General features: G+C 38.4%; 1 protein-coding gene and 1 pseudogene across 7 annotated transcripts in view; both read left to right on the top strand.

Moving 5' to 3' along the window:
* The window catches only part of FRS2 (fibroblast growth factor receptor substrate 2), a 133,053-nt gene that overhangs the window by 69,823 nt on the left and 42,801 nt on the right, over window positions 1-20,429 (top strand). For 4 of the 7 annotated variants that reach the window (XM_053585515.1, XM_053585509.1, XM_053585514.1 and 1 more), the window contains exons 2-3: window positions 161-267; window positions 1,973-2,013. The gene's annotated coding sequence lies outside the window, so the exon portion shown is untranslated. Of the gene's footprint in view, window positions 1-160; window positions 268-1,972; window positions 2,014-18,414; window positions 18,467-20,429 lie in introns of those variants that run through there. The other 3 variants (XM_053585510.1, XM_053585513.1, XM_053585516.1) reach the window with 2 other exon arrangements.
* LOC128580931 (ferritin light chain-like) overlaps window positions 1-20,429 on the top strand; it is a 61,146-nt pseudogene that overhangs the window by 8,756 nt on the left and 31,961 nt on the right.

Below are 20,429 nucleotides of genomic sequence, written 5' to 3'. Positions count from 1 at the left end.
CCTCTCACCCCTGTTGTTAATGTGTTTTATTTAGAAGGTTGCTTAAGAAATGTTTTGATACTTCTCTCTGGTCACTACAATTTATGTAATTATAATTAAATGCTTATAAAGTGCTATAACATAATAATATGTTCAAGAATAACCTCCTTAATACTTGTAGTTTTATTTCAGAAATGACCATTAAGAAGTAGATGCCCAGATGCAAAAGTGATGAAACAATCCATTTGTCATAACGTAAGATGCAGCTGTGGCGTTCCAACCAGATTAGTAAGTGTGGCCATGTCTTTTCTTTGAAACTATAGTTATTTATTTTATCTACTTTGAAGAACATTTAGTAAAAAATATAGTGGTCATTAAAAAAAGTCATCTTGAGGCCGGGCACAGTGGCTCACAGCTGTAATCCTAGCACTCTGGGAGGCCGAGGTGGGTGGAGTTCACAGGTTCGAGACCAGCCTGATCTAGAGTGAGACTTCCTCTCCACAAATAGCCGGGCGTTGTGGTGGGCACCTGTAGTAGTCCCAGTTACTAGAGAGGGTGAGGCCAGAGAATCGCTTGAGCCCAAGAGTTTGAGGTTGCTGTGAGCTGTGATGCCACAGCACTCTACCCAGGGTGACAGAGTGAGACTCTGTCTCAAAAAAAAAAAAAAAGACACCTTGTATTTTTGGTCTTACTTTGTAGTACAAATTCTGACATATAGGTCCAGGTATGTTTGTGCCATACCTTTTACTAAAAATCATAAAGATAGTATAGAATCACATTGGTAGAGAGAATGTTAATATATGAAAAAGTTATAATCACAAATACAAATATAGTTTCTCTTATAATTTTTGGATATTTGTTTTTCATTTCCATCTTTGTTATACATATTTTTTAAAAGCATAAATTTCGTCATAATATTTTAAAGTGTATGTGTCTATCTTTAAAATTAAATTTGTTACTGGCTCGGTGCCCATAGTACAGTGGTTATGGCGCCAGCCACATATACCGAGGGTGGCAGGTTGAACCCGGCCCAGGCCAGCTAAACAACTGCAACAACAAAAAAAATAGCTGGACATTGTGGCAGGTGCCTATAGTCCCAGCTACTTGGGAGGCTGAGGCAAGAGAATCGCTTAAGCCCAAGTTTGAGGTTGCTGTGCCATGGCACTCTACCAACGGCGACATAGTGAGACTCTGTCTCAAAAAAAAATTTGTTTCACCTGTTCAGTATGGAATTTCTTTATTTGTTTTTTTTGTTGTTGTAGCCATCACAGCTCATAGCAACTTCAAACTCTTGGGCTTAAGCAGTTCTCTTGTCTCAGCCTCTGAAGTAGCTGGGACTACAGGCGCCCATCACAACGCCCAGCTATTTTTTTTTTTTTTTTTTTTTTTTTTTAATTTTAGAGATGAGGTCTCTCACGCTGGCTCAGGTTGGTCTCAAACTTCTGAGTTCAGGCAGTCCAACCGCTTTGGCCTCCCAGAGTGCTGGGAATACAGGCGTGAGCCACTGCACCTGGCCCCAGTATGGAATTTATTAGGGTACTAAAAATATTGTGGAATTAGATCGGGTAAAAGTTTGTAAATATGTTTTAAAAACACTGTTTAAAGGGCTGAATTTTATGTTATGCGAATTACACCTAAAAAAAATAACCTTCAGAATATCAAGTCTTGGAGAGTGTAAAACCTATTTGAGTTACTGGTATTTTAGAATATGAAAATGTGTCATATACATCATTATGTACCTAGAAAGGTGATTTGATATTCAGTCAGGAGAATAATAAATACTTATTAAATAAGTGTTACAAAAATAATATAAAGTAATAAATTTTGTAAACATTTTTATAAAAACTACTTTTATTGTTAGAGACCTACTATCTCTTAAGCTTTGGTAATATCAAGTATCATAATATTCTGAATGTTAGCATTTTGTAATTTTTTATTTTTAAGAGACTCTTTTGAAACTAATATTTTAACTTTATATCTGAAATGTTTTTAGGAACGAAATTGTATCTTTTTCTCAGAAGAGAATTCCACAAGGTAAGAAATCGTTAATATAGTAATCCAACAAATATAGTTGAACATAAGTTTGATTGCCCTTGATTTTTTTTTTTTTTTATTGTTGGGGATTCATTGAGGGTACAGTAAGCCAGGTTACACTGATTGCAATTGTTAGGTAAAGTCCCTCTTGCAATCATGTCTTGCCCCCATAAAGTGTAACACACACCAAGGCCCCAGTTGCCCTTGATTTTTAAAAAACTCTTTTCTCATGTATTTATTTTGTATTTTTTCTTGATTATTTTAGGATTCTCCCAAATTTATTAGCTACTCTTTTACTCTCTCAGAATTTGCTACAAAAGTGACTTTGGGGAGTGGAGGATTTGTAGAAGCTGTCTTAGGGGATTTAAATTAGAGGACGTTGTTAGTTATGTTACCATCTATGGAAATTGTATAATTCCTACATTTAGTTTAAAAGCAGAATGCTTCCTACCAGGTAGATAATAAAAAATTAAGTGACATCTTTACAAATACATATGTATACATATTTATATTCATACTTTTTAAACAAATTTCTGAATGATTACCTTTACAATGGATTTTGAGTCAGCATTGATTTATATTATTATAGGTAGATTTCTGAAAGGTGAAATTTACCTTGAAATCAGTTGCTTGACAGCTTTAAAAAGTTACTTTGGTCAAATTTTCTCAGGATTTTTTTGAGAGACGTAGGAGTGATCACTGATTAGTTAATTCAGCCTATCAACTGGAAATGCTTACAAAGTGAATTATAAAGATCAATAACTATTTCTTTCTCTTTTTTTGAGACAGTGTCTCACTTTCTCACCCTGGTAAGATCAATAACTATTTCTTTCTCTTTTTTTGAAACGGTGTCTCACTTTCTCACTCTGGTAGAGTGCTGTGGCATCATAGCTCACAGCAACCTCAAACTCATGGGCTTAAAGTGATTCTCTTGCCTCAGCCTCCTAAGTAGCTGGGACTACAGGTGCCTGCCACAATGCCCGGCTAGTTTTTTGTTGCAGTTGTCATTGTTGTTTAGCTGGCCCGGGTCAGGTGCGAACTTGCCCCCCATGGTGCATGTGGTTGGTGTGCTAACCCACTGTGCTACGGGTATCCAGCCAATAACTCTATTTCTTACTTACTTTTCTTTTTCAGTATCTCATGTCCTAAGGGGAACATGTACTCTGAAGCACACCTTTCTCCCTTTTTTTTGAAACTGCTGTAGATTTAGTTAATCAGGTCAGTTTTTATCCTACTCACCAAAAACAAAGGTTTAAAATAAAGGGGCCCGTTAGCTAAGGAGGAAAAGGGAAGAGCAAATTACCAAGATTCTTTCCAGGTTTCCTGGAAAACTTTTTTCGCTATTTTTTTCTTACACTTGTAAGAGGTTGAGGGAAGGTGCTATAACTTAGGTGCAGCATTGTCTGATCTTCCAGGACACTGCTTACTGCAGGAGCTAAAAAGTGGGGGGCGGGGCACACACACATCAGTTATGTATGTATGTAGGTGCCCAGAAACATTCATAATTTTTATTTTAGAGTTAAAAAAATTAATCTTCAGGGAAAGATTATTTCACATTTATATAGTTATTACCCTGCTACCTACTTAATGATATCAAAAGGACAGTGATAACTTAAAAAGATGTTTGTATACTTTACAAAAATGATTGAAATGATACATTATATGTTATAAATTTTATTAACCACAATTTTGTTTGACGTTTTGGTTACTTACTTTATTATGAAAGAGGCTAACTTCATCTGACTTACCAGTTTAACCTCAAATACAGGAGTGTCCTATTAATGATTTTCCTCCACTTGTGTCCATCACCGCTGTTGGCTAAAGGACCTTTCCTCTATTCCTTTTATATGCATTTTCTATGTAAATGATCTTAATGTGTTTGATATGGTTTTGTTCTGGAAAAGGTATTATTATTTTATGTGCCTTATTTTAATTTATATGAAAATAAATACAAGAAAGAGAATATGGCACTCTAAACCAAGCTAACATAAGGAACCTATAGGGAATAAAGCACTCCTCTTCACTATAACAAGCCTTAGAATGAAAGGATATGACATACATAAATATAAAAGCTAATTCTTATATTCTGCTCCACTGTCCTCCCCATTCCCAAGATCTGGCCACGGTGCTGAGTGTTTATCTAGTTTGTTTTATCTAGCTGGTACGTTGTATTCCAGGTTGATGTTTATTAAAATGAGCCCATTAAATCTAAGAGTCTGTAAATGTGCAAGGTACCCTAAAATGGACAGTTAGGAAAAGGCCGATTTGTGTTCATTTCTGTATATCAGAATTGAAATTAAAGAATGTGAATTAGGTGCCATGGAAGTTTAGAGTGAAAGAAAAAATATATAAACATCTGTTTTAGAAAGCTGCTTATCTAACAGTTTGTTGGAATAGTCAGAGAAAAGGGTGCTGGAGTTTAACAAAAACATGTCTTTTTTTCCTAGAATAGAGTATTAAGACACTGAAGTATCAGTGTTAGTCCATAAAAAGACTAACATGGAACCTTCCTATTACCTATTACTTACTAATTTCTGTATTATATTTGAACATCTTATTTTTCTTCTACTTTTTTGAAGTAGAACTGTTGTCTTTGAATTCTCATTGCTGAATCTAACATGGAATCAGAAAGGAATATTACCAATACAATTACAGTTCTAAATTTGGGGCACAGAAACAGAGTTTTATCTGTAGTCATGTGTCATCAGGAGACACCTTTCTGTTTGATCCCCTCACTAGAAATCATCAGAGAGTGGGAACTTGAGAAACCCCAAGTCTGTGGTGAGGGTGTTCCCAGTGGGGTAAAGAGGAGAAGGAAGACTCTGTGAGAGGATGGATCTGGCCCCTAAGGAGGGGATAATGCCGCAGCGACCAGGTCTGAAAGGGGCTTCCACTTGGGGAAGCAGTTGATCAAGGGTGAGGTGAGCATCTTAGGGGCGCTTTAGTTCTGGGGGTAGGGGAAACTGCAGTGATTCAATGGAGGAGTAGAAATATGGAAGTGTTTTAGATTGTTTGTGCTATATAACAAAATAGAACAGACTGGGTAATTTGTAAAGAGCACAGATTAATTCCTCACATTTCTGGAGGCTCAGAAGTCTTAAGACCAAGGTGCTAGGAGTTTGGTTGTCTGGGAGGGTTCCATCCTCCCAGAGGAAGGGAAGAATACAAGGACAAGTGAGACTAACAGTGAGCGAAGCCTCTTTTATAAAGGCCAATTCACAAGGAAGGACCCTCATGACTGAAGCAGTCCTACAGTCCCCACCTCTTAATCTTGTCACATCGGCCATTAAATTTCAATGGCTGAGAATTGCCAAGAGAATTGCTTAAGCCCAGAAATTTTTTTTCTTTTCTTTTTTTTTTTTTTTGTTGAGACAGAGTCTCACTTTGTCGCCCACAGTAGAGTGTGGTGGCATCACAGCTCACAGCAAACGCCAGCTCTTGGGCTTAGGTGATTCTCTTGCCTCAGTCTCCCAAGTAGCTGGGATTACAGGTGCCCGGAACAATACTTGGCTATTTTTTGTTGTTGTTGTTGCAGTTTGACTGGGGCCTGGTTTGAACCTGCCACCCTCCGTATATGGGGCCGGTGCCCTACGCGCTGAGCCACAGGCGCCCCCCTAAGCCCAAGAATTTGAGGACACTATTTGAGGTTGCTGTGAGCTGGGACGCTATGGCACTCTACCCAGGATGACAGCTTGAGACTCTGTCTCAGAAAAAGAAAAAAAAAAAAAAAACAAGATAGTATTCTTATTTTACAAATGAGGAAACCAATAGTAGAATTCATCTGTAGGTTCTTTTCACTAATCTATACTGCCACTCTGCCAACCGATACTTTGCCTTATAGAGAAGATGTAATTAGTATCTAACCAGGAAGAACCTCATGGCTTTAGAAGTTTAAAAAACTTAAACTTATACATATATACAAACATAAACATATACAAATAAAAATATAAGCAATGAATAATGTAGATGGTATTCACTTAACCTTATTAGGATTCACTGAAGAGCATCTATTAAATTAGTACGGATTTGGTCTCCCTCTGTTATAGAAGAGTATTTCATAACTATTTACAATGTAGAATTAATGCCATAAATTTAGGTATTTTTAGTTTTAAACATGCTCATTTACTTCCCTTAAAAGTTATGTTTCTGGCTTTGATGGAGAGATTAGAGATTTCTGGCATTTGATAGGAGATTAGAGTTCCTTTGTGGATATGAAACAAGCAATTTGATCTCCTGTATTTCAAAATACTCTATAGTAATCTTCTCCCCCCAAATTGTTTATTGTGAAAATCAGGTATGCTGGATTATAAACCAGTATCTTTTATCCTGAGAGGCTTAATTTGGTTCAGACCCAACTTTAATTGTTACAGGCAGAGATCTAGATTGGTTTTGAGTAATTGAGTGCTATTCTAGGTTGTTCTAAGTCTGGAGGTCTCCAGATAAACTAACCACTTGGTTTCAGCACCTTGCTTACATTCGAGCCTCTAGAAAGATTGTGAGAAATTTAACATGTATTTGATAGAATGAAGGAATACTGGCTGATAGTCTATTTAATACCTTGGAGTTATGGGACTGTGAAGTTTTATAGTGTTTTTGTTCAAAACTAAGTTTTGTTCAAAACTAATATAAAAAAGACAAATCTTCTGACTGATTTCTTTTTTTTTATTAAATTATAGCTGTGTACATTAATGCATTTATGGGGTACAATGTACTGGTTTTATATACAATTTGAAATACAACAAATTGGTTTCATAGCCTTCACCCCTCTTTCTTAATTACTGTGTTAAGATGTTTATACTCTACACTTAGTAGATTTGACTTCAGGTGCTATAGTTTAACTGAAGTTGAACTGTGCCCACAAAAACATAGGTATGTTCATAATTTAATAAAAGAAGAATTATTTTAGATAGCTTTTTGTTTCATGTTCCCCTCTTAGAGTTCCATGAGCTAGCATGATTTTTTTGGGGGGAGTACTTGCTTTTAGATGAAAAAAGAAAAATAGAATAGGCAGAAACTCAACACAAATTGCTGCCACAAAGCAAAAGTGCTGATCAAGTTAAATCAACCCCTGTAATGTGTATTGAAAGGAAAACCTCTCCTCTCTCTCTCAATTTGAAGAACAAGCATTTTCCCTGCCAAGAAGACTGACTTTAAATGGACCAGCCGTCCATATTAGGAGCATAGGGTTGCTAAGGTGACTGTGCTGTGTGGGGAAGAATGCCGCTGAGAGGGCGAGTTCTTGACATGTGCCCTGAGGGGAGGAATGTGCTGTGATTGTGTGTCCTTTCTTCTGACCACATGCTCGCAGAGTGCTGTGTGGGCAGTGTGTAGAAACTATAGGCCCTAGAGCTTGTGTGTGGTTAAAATCATTTTATTCTCGTGTGAGCCAGCTTAACAGTTCAGATGGAAAACGTCCACCTTGTGTGTGGGGGGGGAGAGGGTGTAAGGGGAAGGGTGCTTTGATGATAGAGGAAATGGGAATGATTTTATTTTGCTTTACAGACACATATGTTCTTTTTTTTTTTTTTAAGTGTATATCTTGGGATAAATGTTATCTTTCTAATTTGTCCTTTTCAGTCATTCTACGTTAATAGTTCCTCAAGTGAATAATGTGTTCCTTGTAATTGTGTATTTCTTTGGCATTTTAATTTCAGAATTATTTGGAAAGTCTTAAAAATATGTTGTCTAGGCTGGGTGTGGTGGCTCACGCCTGTAATCCTAGTACTCTGGGAGGCCGAAGCAGGTGGATTGCTCGAGCTCATGGGTTCCAGACTAGCCTGAGCAAGAGTGAGACCCCGCCTCTAAAAATAGCCGGGCATGTGGCGGGCACCTGTAGTCTCAGCTACTCGGGAGGCTGAGGCGAGAAATCACTTGAGCCCAAGAGTTTGAAGTTGCTCTGAGCTGTAATGCCACAGCACTTTACTCAGGGTGACAAAGTGAGACTCTGTCTCAAAAAAGAAAAACGAAATAAATATATATATACACACACATATATAAATATATATGGTCTACTTAGTCCATTTCTTTTTTGGAAAATGAAGTTTGTGAACTCATCCTAGAAAACGTGCTACACACCTCCTTGCTGAGTATCACTGTGGTCACCTTGCAGGTATTCCCCTGGGCAGGGAGGTCTGCAGGCGTGCCAGGGCCTAGTCAACCCTTACAAGCAGTTTTGGAACTCTCTTTCTGGAATGGTCATCAGAACTATTGTCACATGGAGATCTGATAATTAAGTTTACAAATTCATCCTCCCAAAGTTGCTACATACCTACCTCATTGCTGAATGTTACTATGATCACTGGGTGGCCAAGGGGAATACTGCAAAGGTGACTGCAGTGATAATTAGTAATGAGGTATTCTAGTTATTCTAGAAAGAATTCATGAACTTAATTGTCAGACCTTGGTCCTTCATTATAATACAGTTAAATATATGCTTTTTTACCTTTACAGTTCATCTTCAGAAATTCTTTCTTACCCAGAGGTCATACAGATAGTCTTCGTTAAATTAGCAACTAAAACCTTTATGGTTTTGCCTTTCATAGCTAATACTTAAATCTCTCTTTTTCTGTTTTTTTGCAGTTTTTGGCCGGGGCTGGGTTTGAACCCGCCACCTCCGGCAAATGGAGCCGGTACCCTACTCCTTTGAGCCACAGGCGCTGCCCCTAGTACTTAAATCTCTTACTTAGCAAGTGATTTTTTTTGAGAGTGGGAGATAAAGGATAAAATTTCATTTTCTTCATATGGATAATTGGCTATTCCAGTATTGTTTATTGAAGTGGTCCTTCATTTTTTCCCTGATCTGTGAATCTCCCTATGACATAAATCAGGTTTTCACATATGGCTAGTTTTGTTTTGGTACTCTTCTTGTACCATTGGTTGTTTTCTCTAACTCTGAACTGTTCTGTATCCTTTAGACGTGTGTAGATATTCAGTTTTGGGTTTTCTTGTTCCTGATCACAAAAGAAATGCGTTCACCTTTCACCGTTAAGAATGATACTTGCTCAGTAGATTTTTTTTTTTTTTTTGTAGAGACAGAGTCTCACTTTATCGCCCTTGGTAGAGTGTTGTGGTATCACAGCTCACAGCAACTTCCAGCTTCTGGGCTTAGGTGATTCTTTTGCCTCAGCCTCCCCAGTAGCTGGGACTACAGGCGCCCGCCACAACGCCTGGCTATTTTTTGTTGCAGTTTGGCCGGGGCTGGGTTTGAACCTGCCACCCTCAGTATATGGGGTCGGCCCCCTACTCACTGAGCCACAGGTGCCGCCCAGTAGATTTTTTTTTTAAAGACATCTTTTATCAAGGTTAAGGAAGTTTCATTCTATTCTTACTTGCTAAAAGTTTTTTGTTTTTTTAAATCATAAACGGATGTTGAGTTAATTTGAAAGGCTTCCCATTTCCTAACTCCAGAGGTGATTGAAATTTTTTCTCATTATCTATTGATGTGATCAGTGACATTGATTTACAATGTAGGCTGACCAAGTATTCCTGGGATAAACCCCATCCATAAACAGATTTTCTTCTTTATAAATCTTTATAAATCTCTTCTTTATAAATCTCTGGGTTTGGTTTGCTTATTTTTTTTTTAATAAACTTTATTCAAATTAATATGAGGGTACAATATTTAGGTTACATTGTTCTCACTTCCAGGGTAAAGTTTCATTTGTTGAAGAGCCTTTCACGTGGGGGTGTGTTATGCACCCTTACAATGTGCACATTAGGTGAGATCCCACCTCATGCCCTCCCTCTCTCTGCCCTAGGTACTCCCCTTTCCCCCCTCCCACTTCCCTCTATGCCTTAACTAGACTATAATGATGTTTTATTGTTGTTAGGAAAATGAAATTGTTTATATACTGATTTTGTATTGATATGGAGTACATTGGATATTCCATTCTTCTGCATTGTATCTTTCCATTCTTGCAATACTTTACGAAGAAGAATGTATTTCAGCTCCATCCAGGTAAATGAAAAAGATGTAAAGTCTCCATCTTTTTTAATGGCTGCATAATATTCCATGGTGTACGTATACCACAATTTGTTGATCCATTCATGGGTTGATGGGCACTTAGGTTGTTTCCACGACTTAGAAATTATGAATTGAGTTGTAATAAACATTTGAGTGTAAATGTCTTTGTGGTAAAATGATTTATGTTTTTCTGGGTAGATATCCAGTAATGGGACTGCAGGGTCAAGTGGAAGGTCTACATTTAGATCTTTGAGGATTCTCCATACTTCTCTTCAAAAGGCTGTTTTAGTTTGCAGTCCCACCAGCAGTGTAGAAGTGTTCGCTTCTCTCCACATCCATTCCAGCATCTGGTGTCTTGGGACTTTGTGATGTGGGCTAATCTTGCTAGGGTTAGGAACCACCATCTTAGAATGATTTTTTTCTTTTTCTTCCTTTTTTTTTTTTTGGCCGGGGCCGGGTTTGAACCTGCCACCTCCAGCATGTGGGGCCAGCACACTACCCCTTTGAGCCACAGGCGCTGCCCTATAGAGTGGTTTTGATTTGCATTTCTCCGGTGATTAAAGGCAATGAGAATTTTTTTCATGTATTTGTTGGCCATTCGTTTGAGAAGTTTCTGTTCAAATCACTTGCCCACTTATAGAGAGGGTTGTTTGCGCTTTTCTTCTTGTTTAATTGGAGCTCTCTGTAGATTCTGGTTATCGCGCCTTTGTCAGATTCCATAACATGCAAAAATCTCCCATTTTGGGGCTGTTGTGGTGCTCTTAGCAGCGCAAAAGTTTTACCTTGATCAAATACCCGTTATTTATTTTTTCAGGTTGCTGCAGTTGCTAGAGGGGTCCTCATAAATTTTTTTCCTAGGCCAGTGTCTTCAAGTGTTTCCTCCACAGTCTCTTCTAGAACTTTTATTGTTTTGTGTTTTAAATTTAAATCTTTCATGCAACAAGAATCAATTTTTGTCAGTGATGAGAGGTGCGGGTCCAGTTTCAGTCTTCTGCATGTGGATAACCAGTTCTTCCAGCAACATTTGTTAAATAAGGATTCTTTTCCCCATTGCATATTTTTGTTAGGCTTATCAAAGATTAAATGACGATATGTGGCTCGGTTCATCTCTAAATTCTCTATCCTATTCCATAGATCTGTATCTCTGTTTTTGTACCAGTACCATGCTGTTTTGATCACTATAACCTTGTAATATAACCTGAAGTCTGGCAACATGATGCCTCCAGAATTGTTTTTATTTCTAAGAACTATATTTGCTATTTGGGTTTTTTTCTGGTTCCATATGAATCAAAGTACTATTTTTTTCAAGGCCTTTAAAGTATGACATTGGTGCTTTGATGGGAATTGCATTAAATCTATAGATTGCTTTGGGTAGTGTGGACATTTTTTTTTTTTTTTTTTTTTTTAATTTGGCCGGGGCTGGGTTTGAACCCGCCACCTCCGGCATATGGGACCGGCGCCCTACCCGCTGAGCCACAGGCGCCGCCCAAGTATGGACATTTTAGTGATGTTGATTCTTCCCAGCCACGATTAGGGTATGTTCTTCCATTTGTTGACGTCTTTTGCTATTTCCTTTCTCAGAGTTTCATAATTCTCTGTATTGAGATCTTTAACGTCTTTTGTTAGATATATTCCCAGGTATTTAATCTTCTTTGGTGCTATTGTAAAAGGAATAGAGTTGTTGATTTTGTTCTCGGCTTGACAGTTGTTGGCGTATACAAAAGCTACTGATTTGTGGGTATTGATTTTGTAACTTGAGGTGCTGCTACATTCCTTGATTATTTCTAAGAGCTTTTTTTTTTTTTTTAATGGGGATTCATTGAGGGTATAATAAGCCAGGATCTAAGAGCTTTGTAGTTGAGTTCCTGGGGTATTCCAGGTATGACATTATGTCATTTGTGAAGAGGGAGGTTTTGACCTCCTTGCCCCCATTTTGACTCCTTTGATCTCATTCTATTACCTGACTGCAAAGGCTGGGACTTCCAACACTGTGTTAAGTAACTGTGGAGACAGTGGGCATCCTTCTGTGGTTCCAGATTTGAGTGTAAATGCTTTCAGTTTTACTCCATTCAATATGATATTGGCTGTGGGTTTGCTGTAGATAACCTCTATCAGCTTAAGGAATGTTGCTTCTAAGCCTATTTTCTTGAGTGTTTTTATCATGAAAGAATGCTGGATATTGTCAGAAGCCTTTTCTGCATCAATTGAAAGAATCACATGGTCTTTGTTTTTGATTCTGTTTATGTGTTGTATTATATTTTTGGATTTGTGTATATTGAACCAACCTTGTGTCTCTGGGATAAAAACCACTTGATCATGGTGTATAACCTTTTCAATGTGTTGTTGTATTCTGCTTGCTGATATCTTGTTGAATATTTTTGCATCGATATTCACTAATGATATTGGTCTACAGTTTTCTTTTTTTGTTGGGTCCTTTCCTGGTTTGGAGATCAGGGTGATACTTGCTTCATAGAATGTGTTGAGGAGGATTCCTTCTTTCTCTATGTTTTGGAAAAGTTTATGCATTATAGAAACTAGTTCCTCTTTGAAGGTTGGATAGAATTCTGGTGTGAAACCATCTGGTCCAGGGCTTTTCTTTTTTGGAAGATTTTGTATAATCGATACAATTTCAGTACTTGATATGGGTTTATTCAAGATCTCTAAATCTTTATGGCTGATTTTTGGAAGGTATCATGCTTCCAGATACTGGTCCAGCTCCTCTACATTTTCGTATTTCTGGGAATAGAGTTTTTGTAGTAATTGTTGAGAAACTTGTATTTCTGTAGTTATCTGTTGTTATTTCCCTTTATCATTTTGGATTGTAGTTATTAGAGATCTTGTTTTTCTGTTTCTGGATAGTCTACCCAAGGGTTTATCAATTTTATTAATCTTTTCAAAGACCAACTTTTTGTTTCACTGATCTTCTGAATAATTCTTTTGTTTTCAGTTTATTTAGTTCTGCTGTAATTTTGGTTATTTCTTTTCTTCTGCTAGGTTTGGGATTAGATTGTTCTTCTTTTCTAGTTGCTTGAGATGGCCCATTAGGTTGCTGACCTGCTCTTTTTCTGTTTTCTTGATGAAGGCATCTAATGCTATAAATTCCCCTGTAAGGACTTTGCAGTCTCCCACAGGTTTTGATAGTTTGTGTCTTCATTATCATTTTGTTCCAGAAATCTAATGATCTGTGTCTTGATTTCATCTGTGACTCAGCTGTCATTGAGCATAAGGTTATTTAGTTTCCATGATTTTATTTGAGTGTGAAGATTTCTGTTGCTGTTGAGTTCAACTTTTATTCCATGATGGTCTGAGAAGATACTGGGTGTAATTTCTATTCTTTTGAATTAAATGAGTTTGACTTGTGACTGAACTTTAGACCTGCCCCTTTTACCAGGCATGGCTCTCTGAGCTCGATTGGGTGGGCAGGGCCAAGGTTTAAATATCTTTGTACTGAACTTTGCACTGGGTGAAGGCTCTCTGAGCTCAGGTGGGTGGGCTGTGCCTGGTGCCTGAGTGTATCTTATCTGAATTTTAGACTTGTGCCCTGCCACCGGGCAACAGCCCCCTGAGCTTGCTGGACAGGCGGTGCCCAGTGCCTGAGTGACTTTGTCTGAGCTCTGGGTCTACGCTGTCTACAGAGCTGCAACCCTCAGCACTCGATTGGCTGGATGGTGCCCAGCGCATAAACATCTCTCCTGTCAGCTCTGGGCCAGCGCTGTCAGCAGGGCAGCCTTGTGAGCTTGGTTTGGTGAGTGGAGCCAGCACTGGCAGAGCGACTTTGATCTGGACCAGTACTGCCTGCTGATTCTTGTCCCCTGGAGACACTGTCTGGGGCTGCGGATTCACCACTTCTCTGCCTTAGTGCAGCGGTGGCACTGCAGTGGTGAGGAGTGGACTCATCAGGGACAACTAAAAAGTATAATTAACATATTAATAAAGAGAAAAAGAGTAAGAAGCTGAAAATACTCATGAGGGGGAATCAGCAGAAGAACTCTGGCAACATGAAAAATCAGGGCAGATCAATGCTTCCTGGGGACATCAAAGAAAATACAACAGAGAATCCCATCCACAGAGAAATTGCTGAAATGTCAGAAATAGAATGTGGATGGCAAATAAGATAATAGGACTGGAGGAAAAGAAGGAAACAGAGAACCAGAAAACAGTTCAGAAGTTGTCTCAAGAAATTAATGAATTCAAAGACAAAGTCACTAAGGATATGATAATGAGGAAAGATATAGCAGAGCTTAAGGGATTGAAAAAAACGTATTGGAGGAGCTTCAAAATTTAGTAGAGTCCCTCAGAAATAGAGTTGAGTAGTGCAAAGCAAGAATCTCAGATAAAGAAGACAAGACTTTTGAACTATCCCAAGAATTCAAAGAAGCAGAAAAATGGAGAAAAAGAGCAAAATATTCCCTGAGAGAGTTACGGGATCTTTCCAAGAAATCAAACATCTGAATTATGGGGATTCCTGAAGGAGAAGAGGATGGTCCCAAAGGCACAAATTCTCTGCTCCAAGACATTATGGTGGAGAATTTCCCAAGTATTGCAAGAGACACAGAAATTCAGAGTAGATAGTTTCAGAACCCCAGAATTATTCAATCCAAACAAAGCATCTTCTAGATACATTGTAATTAATTTTTCCAATGACAATATGAAGGAGAAACTTCTGCAAGCAGCCAGGCATAAGAAAAGTATTACTGGGCGGCGCCTGTGGCTCAGTGAGTAGGGCGCCGGCCCCATATGCCGAGGGTGGCGGGTTCAAACCCAGCCCCGGCCAAACTGCAACCAAAAAATAGCCGGGCGTTGTGGCGGGCGCCTGTAGTCCCAGCTGCTCGGGAGGCTGAGGCAAGAGAATTGCGTAAGCCCAAGAGTTAGAGGTTGCTGTGAGCCGTGTGACGCCACGGCACTCTACCGAGGGCGGTACAGTGAGACTCTGTCTCTACAAAAAAAAAAAAAAGAAAAGTATTACTTACAAAGGGAAAAGTATAAGGATGACTGCGGATCTCTCAGCTGAAACTTTCCAAGCCAGAAAAGGATGGTCACCGATCTTCAACCTTTTTAAACAAAACAATTTCCAGCCCAGGATCCTATACCCTGTAAACTGAGTTTCATTTGGAATGGAGAAATCAAATACTTCACTGACATCCACATGCTGAGGAAATTTGCCATGACTCGACCAGCTCTGCAGGAAATTCTCAGACCCATCCTGATCGACAGGATGGTATACCACCAAAGTAAACCTGCCCAGAAATTAAAGAACAAAGCCTAGCTTCCACAATAGTGAGAAGTGTAAAAGTAAGCTCTGGACTTCTGAAAAACAAGATGACCAAAACTCTGCCACATCTATAAATTTTCTCAATTAATGTGAATGGTTTGAACTCTCCTTTAAAGAGGCACAGGCTGGCCGGCTGGATACAGAAACTCAGGCCAGACATCTGTTGCCTACAAGAAATTCACTTTACCTCAAAAGATAAAGCAAGACTCGAGGTGAAGGAATGGGCAATGATATTTCAGGCAAATGGAAAGCAGAAAAAAGCTGGGGTTGCAATCCTGTATGCAGATACGATGGGATTCAGACCAACAAAAATAATGAAAGACAAAGATTTGCTTATATTTTCCTTAGAATTTTTACTTCTGGGCGGCTCCTGTGGTTCAATCGGTAGGGCGCCGGCCCCATGTACCGAGGGTGATGGGTTCAAACCCGGCCCCGGCTGAACTGCAACCAAAAAATAGCCGGGCGTTGTGGCGGGCGCCTGTAAAGTCCCAGCTACTTGGGAGGCTGAGGCAAGAGAATCGCTTAAGCCCAGGAGTTGGAGGTTGCTGTGAGCTGTGTGAGGCCACGGCACTCTACTGAGGGCCATAAAGTGATACTCTGTCTCTACAAAAAAAAGAAAGAATTTTTACTTCTATTTCATAAGTCAGATTGTTATTTTATTTTCTCATATTGTCCTGGAGAGATTCTTTTTTTTAATCTATTCGTTTTTAATTTTTTAATTTTTTTGTGAGACAGAGTCTCACTCTGTCAGCCTAGGGGACTACAGGTAAAGTGCTGTGGTGTTACAGGTCACAGCAACCTCGAACCCCTGGGTTTAAGTGATTCTTCTACCTCAGCCTCCTGAGTAGCTGGGATTACAGGTGCCTACCACAATGTCTGGCTCAGTTTTCTATTTTTTTCTATTTTTAGTAGAGATGAGGTGTCACTCTTGCTCACGCTGGTCTTGAACTCATGAGCTCAAGAGATCCATCCTCCTAAGCCTCCTAGAGTGCTAGGATCAAAGGCATGAGCCACCACACCTGGCCTAACTCTCTGTTTTTAAATGAGGTTTTTGTTTTTTTGTTTTGGAGACAGTCTCACTTTGTCACCCTTGGTGGAGTGCTGTGGTGTCACAGCTGACAGAAATCTCAAACTCTTAGGCTTAAGCGATTCTCTTGCCTCAGCCTCCTGAGTAGCTGGGACTACAGGCACCTGCCACAACACCTGGCTATTTTTTAGAGATGGAGGTCACTCTTTTGCTCAGGCTGGTCTCGAGCTCCAGAGCTCAAGCAGTCCTCCTGTCTCAGCCTCCCAGGGTGCTGGGATTACAGGTGTGAGCCACTGTGCCCAGCCTTAAATGAGTTTTTTAAGAAAAAAATTTTTTGTTGTGGCAAAATTAACATAAAATTTACCATCTTACTCATTTGTAAGTGTACAGTTCTGTAATGTTATGTATATTGTTGTGCAACCTATCTCCACAACTTGTTTAATCTTGACAAGATTAAACAAACAGTTCTTCATTTCCCCTTCCCACCAGCTTCAGGCGACCATCATTCTACTTTATGTTTGTAGAGTTTGAATACTGTAGGTATCTCAAATAAGTGACATACAGTGTTTGCCTTGACGTGTAGTTTTATTTCAGTTAGGATGACATTATTAAGCTTCATGCATGTTGTAGCATATTTTAGTTTGCCTTCCTTTTAAAGGCTGAATAATAGTCCTTTGTATGTTTATACCACATTTTGTTTACGTATTCATCTCCTGATGAACATCTGGGTTGCTTTCACCTTTGGCATTGTGAGTAATGCTGTTGTGAACATAGGTAGGCAGCTACCTCTTCAGGATCTTGCCTTCTTAAGTTCTTCTGGATATATATCCAGAAGTAGAATTAAGACATCATATGGTTCTATTTTCACTTTTATTTTTTTGAGACAGCATCTGATTCTGTTGCTCTGAGTAGAATGCCGTGGCTTCATAGCTTACAGCAACCTCAAACTCCTGGCTCAGGTATGTGCCACAACGCCCGGCTGTGGCTCTATTTTTAATTAGGAGGAATTGCCATACTGCTTTCCTACCACAGTAGCTGCACCATTTATATTTGACCAACAGTGCAGAAGGGTTCCAATTTTTCCACATCCTCACCAACATTTGTTATTTTCTGTTTTACTGATAACAGCCATCCTAATGGGTATAAAGTAAGTATCTCATTGTGGTTTTGAGTTGCATTTCCCTATTAGTGATATTGAACTTGTTTTATATACTTGTTGGCTGTTTGTACATTTTCTGTCTTAAATTATTTATTTATTTATTTCGTCTTACTCTGTCACCCTGGGTAGAGTACTATGACATCATAGCTCACAGCAACCTCAAGCTCTTGGGCTTGAGCAATCCTCTTGCCCCAGCCTCCCGAGTAGCTGAGACTACAGGCACCCGCCACAATGTGCATCTTGTTCGTAGTAGTTTTCCAAGTGTTGCCCATTTTTCAATTGGGTTGTTTGTTTTTGTTTTGCTTTTTTCTTTTTGGTTGCTCTGCATTATTACCCATGTATCAGATATTTGATTTATAGATATTTTCTTCCATTCCATAGGTTGCCTTTTTATTCTTTTGATAGTTTTCTTAGGTACACAGAAGATGTAAATTTTTACATAGCCTAGTTTATCTTTTTTACCTTTGTCGACTGTGAGTTTTTTATTAAATCCAAGAAATCTTGTCACATCTAATGTCATAATGCTTTCCCCCTGTTATCTTCTAAGAGTTTCATAGTTTAAGGTTTTACCTTTAGGTCTTTAATCCATTTCGAGTTGATTTTTATAAATAGTATTATTTTGCATGTGGAAATCCATTTGTCCCAACACCATTTGTTGAAGAGATTATTTTTTCACAATGAATTGTCTCAGCAGTCTTGTTGAAAATCAGTATGGTTTTATTTGTGGACCTTCAGTTCTATTCCATTGATATATATATCTTTCCTATGCCAGTACCACACTCGATGATTTGATGCTTGATGATAGTAGCATGGTAGTATGTTTTAAAATAAAAAAGTATGAATACTGTTTTTTTGTTGTTGTTGTTTTGTTTTGTTTTGTGTTTTTTTGAAGCAAGGGTCTCCCTCTATCATCCTGGCTAGAGTGCAGTGGCCATCCTAGCTCACTGCAACCTCAAACTCCCGGGCTCAAAGGATCCTCTGGCCTTCGCCTCCCGAGTAGCTGGGACTATAGGTGCATGGGAAAATGCCCAGGTAATTTTTCTGTTTTTTATAGAGAGTAGGTCTCACTCTTGCTCAGGCTGATCTCGAACTGCTGGCCTCAAATGAGCCTCCTCCCTTAGCCTCCCAGAGTGCCAGGATTACAGGTGTGAGCCACTGTGCCAACCTATACTATTTCTTTTTGAATTATTTTTAATAGATTGGATTTAAAAATGTTTTTTTCAAAGTTCATTCTCAAATTTATTGGTATAAAATTGTCAGCAATATTGTCTAATCTGGTGAGTCTTACTATGTTCTCTTTTCATTCTTGTTACTGTTTGTTTTCTTCTTCTACTCTCAATTAGTTTTCCTGATTTTTTTTTTTATTGTTGGGGATTCATTGAGGGTACAATAAGCCAGGTTACACTGAATGCAATTGTTAGGTAAAGTCCCTCTTGCAATCATGTCTTGCCCCCATAAAGTGTGACACACACCAAGGCCCCACCCCCCTCCCTCCGTCCCTCTTTCTGCTTCCCCCCCCATAACCTTAATTGTCATTAATTGTCCTCATATCAAAATTGAGTACATAGGATTCATGCTTCTCCATTCTTGTGATGCTTTACTAAGAATAATGTCTTCCACGTCCATCCAGGTTAATACAAAGGATGTAAAGTCTCCACCTGATGTTTTAATTATTCTTTTAAAGAATGAACTTTTGGATCTGTCAGTTATCTCTATTCTAAATGCTTTGTGTTCTTTTAATTTCTGCTATTATTTTCTTTCTACTTTCTTAGAATCTGGGGGAGGTTTTGTTCCAGTTCTTTTTGAAAACTTATAAAGTTGGATTATTATTCTTTACATTTGACTTTAAATGCCATCTTGGCTGCCTCCCCATAATTTGTTTATGTATAATAGTCTTGGCTTTGCTCATCTTAAAAATAGTTCTTATTTGCCCCATGATTTATTTAGAAGTACATTCTTAATTTCAAAATGTGTAAGTTTTTAAATGTGTAAGTTCTTATTTGCCCCATGATTTATTTAGAAGTATGTGCTAATTTCAAATGTGTAAGTTTAAAAATTTTTGGTAATGCATTTCCAGTTTTTTCACACCATAATGATGAGATTTATAGAGACCAACTTTACGACCCACCATATGGTTAGTTTTCATAAATATTCCATGTGCATTTCCAAAGAATGTAAGTTCTCCATTTATTAAGTTTAGTGCTACCTATATGTCTCTGGGCATATGAATTGTTGTATTCAAATCGTCAGTATTTGTCTTGGTTTTGTTTTGGATTCAAGTTTGGTGATATTTTGGAACTGCTCTATTCGTTTCTCCCCTGAGAAAGACACTTCAGGGTCTCTCACCCTGGTGATAGGTTTATCACCTTCTCCTTCTGGATTTGTTAATTTTTACTTTATTTTGAAACTGTGTTAAGTACATTAACAATAAAACCAAATAATTAACAAAATATTAAAACAGTTTAGAATTTTTTTTACTTTTTTATTAAATCATAATTGTTACATTGATGCATTTATGGGGTTCAGTGTACTGATTTGATATACAGTATGAAATGTGTACATCAAGCTGATTAACCCATCCATCACCTTGCTTACTTGTTTATTGTGGTAAGACAATTATGCCCTTTTCTTAATAGTTTTGAAATATACCATTGCATTATGCACATTAGCTTGGATCCCCACGAATGACCGCCCTCCTCCTGACTCCTCTTCCTTTCCCTCTCTCCTCTTCCCTCCCACTTTCTGGACTATAGTTATGTTTTATCATTCGTATGAATGTCTGGTAATTATATATTGATTTCATAGTAGTATTGAGTACATTGGATACTTTTTTCCCCATTTTTGAGATACTTTACTAAGAAGAATATGTTCCAGCTCCATCCAGGTAAACATAAGAGTTGTGAAGTCTCCATCCTTTTTATGGCTGTATGGTATTCCATGGTGTACATATACCACAATTCGTTAATCCATTCATGGGTTGATGGGCACTTGGGCT

Source organism: Nycticebus coucang, chromosome 3 (genome assembly GCF_027406575.1).
Source record: "Nycticebus coucang isolate mNycCou1 chromosome 3, mNycCou1.pri, whole genome shotgun sequence".
NCBI lineage: Eukaryota > Metazoa > Chordata > Mammalia > Primates > Lorisidae > Nycticebus > Nycticebus coucang.
This window is presented reverse-complemented; position numbering and strand designations above follow the sequence as displayed.